Raw genomic sequence first — 8,851 nt, 5'->3', positions numbered from 1 at the left:
GAGAAAAAGGTACCTTCTTGCACTGTTGGTGGGAATGTAAATTGATACAGCCACTATGGAGATCAGTATGGAGGTTCCTTAAAAAAACTAAAAATAGTACTACCATATGACCCAGCAATCCCACTACTGGGCATATACCCTGAGAAAACCATATTTCAAGGACAGTCCACAATATTCATAGCAGCACTATTTACAATAGCCAAGAACATGGAATCAACCGAAGTGTCCATCAGCAGATGAATGGATAAAGAAGATGTGGCACATGTATACAATGGAATATTACTCAGCCATAAAAAGAAACGAAACTGAGTTATTTGTAGTGAGGTGGGTGGACCTAGAGTCTGTCATACAGAGTGAAGTAAGTCAGAAAGAGAAAAACAAATACAGTATGCTAACACATATATATGGAATTAAAAAAAAAAAGGTTCTGAAGAACCTGGGAGCAGGACAGGAATAATGATGCAGATGTAGAGAATGGACTTGAGGACACGGGGAGGGGGAAGGGTAAGCTGGGACAAAGTGAGAGAGTGGCATGGACATATATACACTACCAAATGTAAAATAGATAGCTAGTGGGAAGCAGCCGCGTAGCACAGGGAGATCAGCTTCGTGCTTTGTGACCACCTAGAGGGGTGGGATAGGGAAGGTGGGAGGGAGGAGAAATGGGGACATATGTATATGTATAGCTGCTTCACTTTGTTATACAGCAGAATCTAACACACCATTTTAAAGCAATTATACTCTAATAAAGATGTTAAAATAAAAAAATGCTATTATTCAATACTTCCTGTTAGGCAGACAAGCAAAAAACCTAAGGGGCAATACTTTTATGACTGCTAGTCTGGCACACCACAGACATTTCCTAGTAAAGATTAGAAGCCAGTAATCCCCTCTTTGTCTTGTAGGCCCTGTAAGATTTATGTGGGATGACTAATGTGAAAACAATGCATATTATTGTCCCAGGAGTTCCCCAAATTCTTAAATCACAAATGGTGGGGAAGGGTAAATTGCAAATCAAATTCGTTATGATCTGGTGTATCATCTGATTTGAATCTACTAATTGTATTAAAATCAATATGTTGCAATAATTTTCAATAATGCCTTTAAAGGACAGAGGGAAGAGAGAATATCAGGGATTGCCTTTAGAGGTATAACTGAGCAGCTGTAATTAACTACACTCCACACAAAGGGTCCCTTCATTACATAATTATGTTTGCAATTATTCCTCCTGCTTTTTAAGTGAGACAGTACAAATGTTGGAAAACAAGGTGGTAAACATGAAAGTTAGACTTGGAAAATGTGTTTGGGATTTTCGATGTTTGGGGAGTATGTAGTTAGGTAGAGAATTTTTTAAGAAAACAAACATGAACCTTATACTCTCCTTGTCAACTAATTGGCCCAAATTAAAAGAAAATCTGCTTAAGTTGTGTGTCTGCTTACAAAACACCTTGTTTTCCCTCTTTCTTATTTTTTAAATGAGACAAGTATCTCACATTTAATGTGAACCAGACAGCTCCCAGGTGCAATTGTCTCCTGAGAGAAGAGAAATGAGATTCTTCAAGAAAATGAAAATGTTTCATGCCTCCCTTTCATCTTCTGAAAGGTTACTTTTAAAAGTTAACTCCTGAAGAGGAACAGATGTGTCCAGAAATTAAGTATTCAAAGCCAGGCCAGGAGAAATTCTCTGTGCCCGGTATAGAAATGGAAGAGGTGGCTTTAGTTCCTTCAACAATCTCCAAGAATTATTTTTAAGGGGGAAATGGGGGAGGGAGGGATAGGGCTCTTCTGCGTGGTTTTGTTTTCAGTCACGGTGACCCTGACAGACTGTTAGGTGTATTAGGACAAAACACCTGCTTCCTCTTGTTGATATTCCCATCATGACACACTCTGATGAATGTATAGAACAAATGTGGCTTCTTTCTTTTTCTTTTCTTTTTTTTTTCTTGAGCAAATGAGGTTTATTGCAAATGTATCTTCATTTTATTCGGGTGATGTTTCCTCATTTTTAGCCAATATTCCCCTGGAAATCAGACCACAATTTTCACTGGAAAATTGGGTCATTTTCAGATGAGATACCTTGAGAGCTAATTTAAAAGTATGCATGTATGACAAAATAATCAGAAAAATACCTGAATCAAGAATCTGAATGATTATGCATGATGATTTTCTGTCTTAACAAAAACAGCCGTGTTTAATCTACTTCATGATGCATGACATGTCATAGGAAAAGGGAAGCAACAATTCACCCAATGACATATTTAAGGATCTTCTTTCACCTATCCCTTTATACATAAACATTCCCAAATGTCCCCGGTTCTCCATTTCCTGGGTTCTTTCCTCCATTCTGCATCTCTTGTTCCACACTTGAGCTCATACCTATTCACTGGCTTTTACCTCCACACTGGTCATTTCTGTATTATGGTGACCTTTCACCTGAGTCCAAACATTCCCAATGGATGCCCCCCCCCTGAGAAAAATGCATTTTCTCCTGTATTCACCAAGTTTACATTCACCAAGAATGTAAACCTCCAGGTCAGGTTGGATTTTCTTTGCAAGTCCTGTCAATTCCTACAAAATTTTCCAAAACTTCCTTCAGCTTTCTTAGATTAGTCCCACTGATATCGTACTAGTTATAACCCTAATCATCTCAAAGATACTTACTGTTGTATCTCCTCTATCTTATTTCTACTTACTACCTATGTGATGTAGGGGAAGTAATTCAAACACTCTGTGCCACAGTTTTCTCATGAGTGAAAACGGACTCCATAGTAGCCCTCTATAACGTTTAGGCATGTAAACAGCTCTAAGAAAACCATTTGCTTAAACAAACATGGTGGTTATTGTTCCCACATCTCATCTCTCAGCTGGTAAGCTCCTCACATTTGCTGCCTCAGGTTTGTTTGTTTGTTTTTCCTAAAAGATGAATGTGGTTATTTTCCTCAACTGCCAAAAGAATCCTAATTTTATCCTAAAGTAAGACTCTACTTCTTAACTTTCCCAAGAGTGTAAACTAGTGCATCTTTCCAAACATTCTACTATTTAGCTTCAACAAACAATGAACACTTGCTAAGCATTCTCCATCCCTTGTTTGTACAATATACTATGCATTTCATGCCTATCTTTTCTCTGTTAAACTCTATTTGTGCATAATGTACCCTTCAACCTCCAGCTCAAAAGAGAACACCTCTCTAAGAACTTTTACTACCCCGAGCATAGTTGATCACTCACTTTTCTGAATTTCCATAATGCATCAATTATATCTTTATTTAAATCTTTCTAATATTAAAACTGAACAGATCTGAATCTTATATAAAAGTAAAACATATGGTATAAACATACTATAACACATACCATCTCCTACTTGGCTCAGAGATTCTTCAGGGAAGAAATACTGTCTAATTCATCTAGCTGCTATCCATAAGATTTCATACATATAGGCATTCAGTAAATACTTGTTGAATCATAGGTGCTTTAGATTCTACCAAGGTAATATGTATCATTAAATATGGCATTATAATCTTGTGTGAAGTTTTGAAATGAAGATACTTTCAAGTTATTTAGTTTCTTAAACTTAGATAAACCCAGTCAACTGACTTAATAGCAAATACGGGCTCTGTGTGTGTGTGTGTTTGTGTGTGTGTGTTGTGTGTTTACGCATGCAGTGTTGTTTTTCACCTGAATCTTTGTTCCTGTTATTAGTCAATAAAAGATTTCCATACAAATGCACTCTAGCAGAGGACTTTGTTTAACCCACAGACAGCCAGTTTGGTTTGCTTGAAGGCTGCACAGTGTTTTCATGATTATCATTATTATATTAGTAACAACTAATTTTACTGAATGTTTTAAACATGCCAGCCATGCACTATGTTCTTTTCATGTATTATGTCATTAAAATATGAACCATAGTCCAACAACCAAGTAAATAAAGGCTATCTAAATCCGTACCCCAGTCTCTCTGAAAGAAATGCCAAAGGGAAAACATATTTACAAGAGAAAGCGAAATTTCTTAAAAATCTTATTTCCCCACAATATCACTCTCAGTATCTCACATAATCTCTAGAGATGCTCTCCAAACACTTTTCTCACCCAGTGCAAGCTCTAAAATCCATCTCTTCAAGTCAGCCCAGATAAACCCCCTCATCAATCCTATCTCTGCTTTCTACCTGTGTGAACTTGGGCAAGTTATTTAAATTGACTGTCACACAATTTTCTCAGCTGTGTAGTGAGGATGGCTACCAGTAGTATTTAACAATGAACTCAGCTGCAAGAAAAGGTAATCCATTGCTTATACAAGACTGCTTATCTTTTTCTCATACAAGAAGTGTGGTAATAGATGGTGGTTGGCCTTGGTTTGGGAACTCAACAATGTCAGGGTCTATGCTTTGTAATTTTCTGGGCCATTCTCTCATCTTCACAAGATTGTTATTGCATCTTCAGCCATCATGTCTGTATTTAAGGCAAGGGAAGGAAAGAAGAAGGAAGGAGTTGCACTGGTATCTAATGTAAAAGCTCTGCCCAAAGTCCCCAGCTGATGTTCATTTACACCTCATTGTCCAGAACTGCTGCAAGGGAAGTTTGTACAGTGAGTAATTTTCACTGGAATATTGCCCCCCAAACAGAACTGAAGCGCTCTTAATGAGAAAGAAGGGGGGAATAGAATATTGGGTATAACTAATATTGCCTCGTACCCTACCTTTAGGCTTGTCATGAAAGTAAATGAACTGATACCTGTACAGTATTTACAAGCGTGCCAGGTAAATGGTAGTTGCTCAAAAAGTGTCAGCTCCTTTTAATAATATCCACTTTCTTGCTCCTCCTTTCTCTTAACCCTCAATTTTCTGCCACAAGTTACCTTCTACTGTTGCAAATGTGATCTCACCGCTGGTCTGTTTCCCTTGTTCAGCCCTCGTTCCTTCCCAGTGTGCACAGTAAGGCCTAGAATAGACAGGATACGATACAGAGAATCCTGCAAATAATCTTTTACCAGGAAGAGCAATGGAGTTTTTGAAAACTCTTGTTATTTTGTTGTTGTTGTTCCTGTCACACACTCAAACAAAAAAAAATGTGGCCTAGGAACCATCCATTTAAAATGCTCGTTTATTTAATACCTTTAGCTAGCAGATCAGAGTTAAAATTTGTTCTTCCCCAGTGAAGGTAAAGATGTGCATAATAAGACATATTAAGGTCATCAGTGGTGCTTCTAAACTTTGAAAATAAAAGCTTTTTGAAGTCTATAATTAATAAGCGCTATGTTAATTACTTGAGTGAATTTACTTCTTTACTTGAGTGAATCTTTGATGTGGAGGAGAAGGGGAATTCTCCTTGACTACTTTTTTATTGTAAATTCCAGTTCAGCAAAACGGTTGTCTGTCACTACAACGATTAGCTTATTATTCAAATCTCTCTCTCTTAATAAAATCAGACTACCTGGTGTCATCAACAAAAAAACACATGTCCTATACATTTCCATGGCCATGCCTCCTTGATCATTGAGCACTAATGCCACATGATACTCACCTGTGGAAACAGTGTCATGCCAGGCCTTAGCACCATCCCTGTGCTTACAGGGAATTAAAGAACCTCCAGCTAAATACATGAATGACTCACAATCAATCGTAATATGCTGGTAACTCAGCATGTTCATATGCAGATAATTGGGTTTTGGTCTCATTCCTGAGTCTAAACCCTGCCCCCTAACAGATCTCCAAAAATTAGGTCATTTTTGATATTTCTCTGATTCATGAGTCATAGTTTTGCTAACTTGCTTAGAAAAAAAAAACATTTGTTTGGGTGTTGGCTTTTTTGGTTTGTTTGCTTTTATTTTTGTTTTCTGAGAACTATGTCCAGTCCTTGTATCTACCAGTTTAGCCATAGGATTAGAATTCTTCCATTCAACACCACCCCTGCAACCTGCTGGTGAACATCTCAGAGGCCAAGATCTAGCTTATAGATTTTGTCTGGCTTTGACAGAGGAGGTGATTCAAACTCATCACATCACTGTAAGCAAATTTTAAAACTGTAAATATCGATAGAATGACTATTTGCAAGTATTAGACAGCAAGAAATGCAAGATTATAAATTCTTGTTAAGAACAAATGAACTCGTTTATCTGACTAGAACTCTTATATCCTTATGCCACAATTATTGTCACTATATCATGGTAACTTGCTGGGAAACATGTTTTGTCTCTTTTTGGCTTCTTGGTGTAGCAGATGTGCCTACGTTAATTATCTGTACTCTGTGTGCTGTGTCCTTCATTATTTATTAAACAGCTTCCTATAACCTCTACCTGGGTTTGTCCCCAAGCCTAAGCTACCTTGAGCAGTCCTTCTTCCCCGCTTGGCTGGCAATAAGAATCCTTAAGGGATATATATCAAATATATAGATTACCCCTAGCAATTCATAGTCAGTAAGTCTCAAGTGCAGCCAGTATTTTTTTTCCTATTAAATGCTCCAGGTGATTCTTATCTCTAGCCAAATTTGAAAGCAGTGCCCTAGGTGGTATGATTAATTACTGGTATGATTAATTGCCATATCCTGACTTGTCCCACTTCTTCACCTCCCTTTCTGACTAGGTCTACCAGGCATCCTACTTATTTTCAAGGCTGAAAGTTTAAAAAAGAGGTCAGAGAAAACATTTAAGATAATTTCAGTTAAGGGAAAGTTAAGGGAAAAGTTAAGGGAAATTGTTCTGTTGAAGAATTGATGTGGTTTTTCCCCTTCAATGGAGAAAGAGCCATGATATGAAGAATTAAGCCTCTTTGATGTTTTTAGTGTTAAAAAGAAAATTGATACACAGCCACTTTGTTGGCTAAGCATATTATCAAGTATTTAAGGCTGTTTTCTCAGATTTAGAGATGACTGTGTTACCACTATTATAGCTACGTGTATGTAATGGTGTTATGTGTTAGCAGAGGGTCTTCTAACATCTGTGCTGACGTTCTCAAGACTCTGCAAGGGTCTGATTTTTTGCCACTCCATTTTCATGTAGAAATGAAGGTGGAAAAGGAAAAATGTATGTAAAAAGGAACCACATTGGTAATATTTTGTTAAGGACACACTTTATTTATTCCTTTGACAAACTCATATTGAACATGTTACGTGAAAGGCACTGTATGAGGCTGTGGTTTCACAATAGTAAATAAGAAAAAAACATAATCATCTCCTTACTAGAATCTCTACTAGAATTTATGCTCTCATATGGAAGAGAGCCTTTTTAAGGTTTACTTAATTTTTTTATATCAATGTGGTAAACTATACTAAGGAGAATTTCAAGACACAATGATGTGATATTTAATGGAGGGAAATGAGGTAGTTTAGGAGTGAATTAAGGTTCCTAACTGATAGTTGGAACATATATTTTACCTTTTCAGAGCAGCTAGCTCTTTTCTTCCTTCTGTTTTGAAACAAGTGCCCAACAGCAGTTGGCTTCTTTGCAGATAGACAATAGAAATAGACATGAAAACTTTAAAAAGAGAGAATGAGTGGATCTAAGTAGGCGTAGGTGTGACTTTTTTTTTTTTTTTTTCATTTTTATTGGCTCTGTTCTAGATACGTGACTCTGGAGAGCATCAGAAATAGCACAGTTGATCAGACAGTACCATTTCCATTTTCTACGTGGACCCAGGGAGATGAGTTGTATTTTCTTACATCTCCAACTAGACACAGTGCCTCTATAAAAGCATATGTCTATAAATAATATTCAGGAAGAAATAAAGGGTTGTTAGTATTTTCTCATGTGCAATGGCTGCTGGTATCATTTTATCAGGCAGTTTTGGACTAGGTCATACATCACAACCAAGACATATGATCGTTTTTTATAACTATTAAGATGTATTTTTTTAACTACCACCTCCATCAGAAGAAACCTCATTCCGAAGACAATTCTTTTGGGGAAAGAAGAGATATATACCCTAACTGCTAAATTTAATTTCCAAAGTCAAAACTCTAACATGACTTAGAATGTGGGCATGAACCTGGAAACTTGTGATAGCTCTCCTGACAAGTTCAATTCTAACTTACACAGTTACTGCCTATCAAAGGCAGAGGATGGTGACTTGAAAACTCATTTTCTATCCTCTAAGGGGATAGAGTGATTCCAAGTGCATACATGACTGGGCTGTTATGTTAATACATTAATTTAGTTAGTAAATTTAGTTATTCACCAATTAAAGGCTGCTGTGTTTCAGACATTGTGTTAGGAAATGTGAATACAATTGAGAATAAGACAAGGTTAGGTCTCTGCCATGATAAATGTACATTTCAGTGAGTGAGATGGATAATAATATACTAAACAAAAAATAAATGTATTATAAGAATTTGGGTGCATGTTATAGAAGAAAAAAAGCAATCCAGCATAGACACCATTGGGAAGTTTGGAGGGGCCACATAGAAAGAAAGGGAAGGGAAGGAAAGTTCTCTCGTAAGTGGTGATATTTAAGTAAATATTCGAAAAGTGAGAAAGGAAGCCAGCCATGTAAATAACAGGAGGAAAGTGTCACATTGCCAACATCATGAGATGGAAGAGAATGCCATTTAAGGAGGTTTGAGGCTCACTGAGGAGATCAGTATGTTTGGAATTTAGGCTGGGAGTGGAAGAAGATAAAAAGTCAAGTGAGGAAGTAGCCAGGAGTCAGATCTCAGTGCCTCTTGATTTTATATAATGTACTGAAAATATACTGTATAAAATCTTCGTAGTTGTTGGGGATGTGTAGAAGAGAAGTGAGAAAAGATTGTAGAGGTGTGGCTTATAAATAGCTAAGAAACATGGTGCTACGTGTTATCAGGTGGGCTTTAAGCAAAGAAGTAACATCATCCTGATGTCATGGGATGGAGTTACTAAAAAGATCAG

Source organism: Balaenoptera acutorostrata, chromosome 10 (genome assembly GCF_949987535.1).
Source record: "Balaenoptera acutorostrata chromosome 10, mBalAcu1.1, whole genome shotgun sequence".
Classification (NCBI taxonomy): Eukaryota; Metazoa; Chordata; class Mammalia; order Artiodactyla; family Balaenopteridae; genus Balaenoptera; species Balaenoptera acutorostrata.
The sequence above is the reverse complement of the archived record's forward strand: the minus strand, read 5'-3'. Positions refer to the sequence as shown.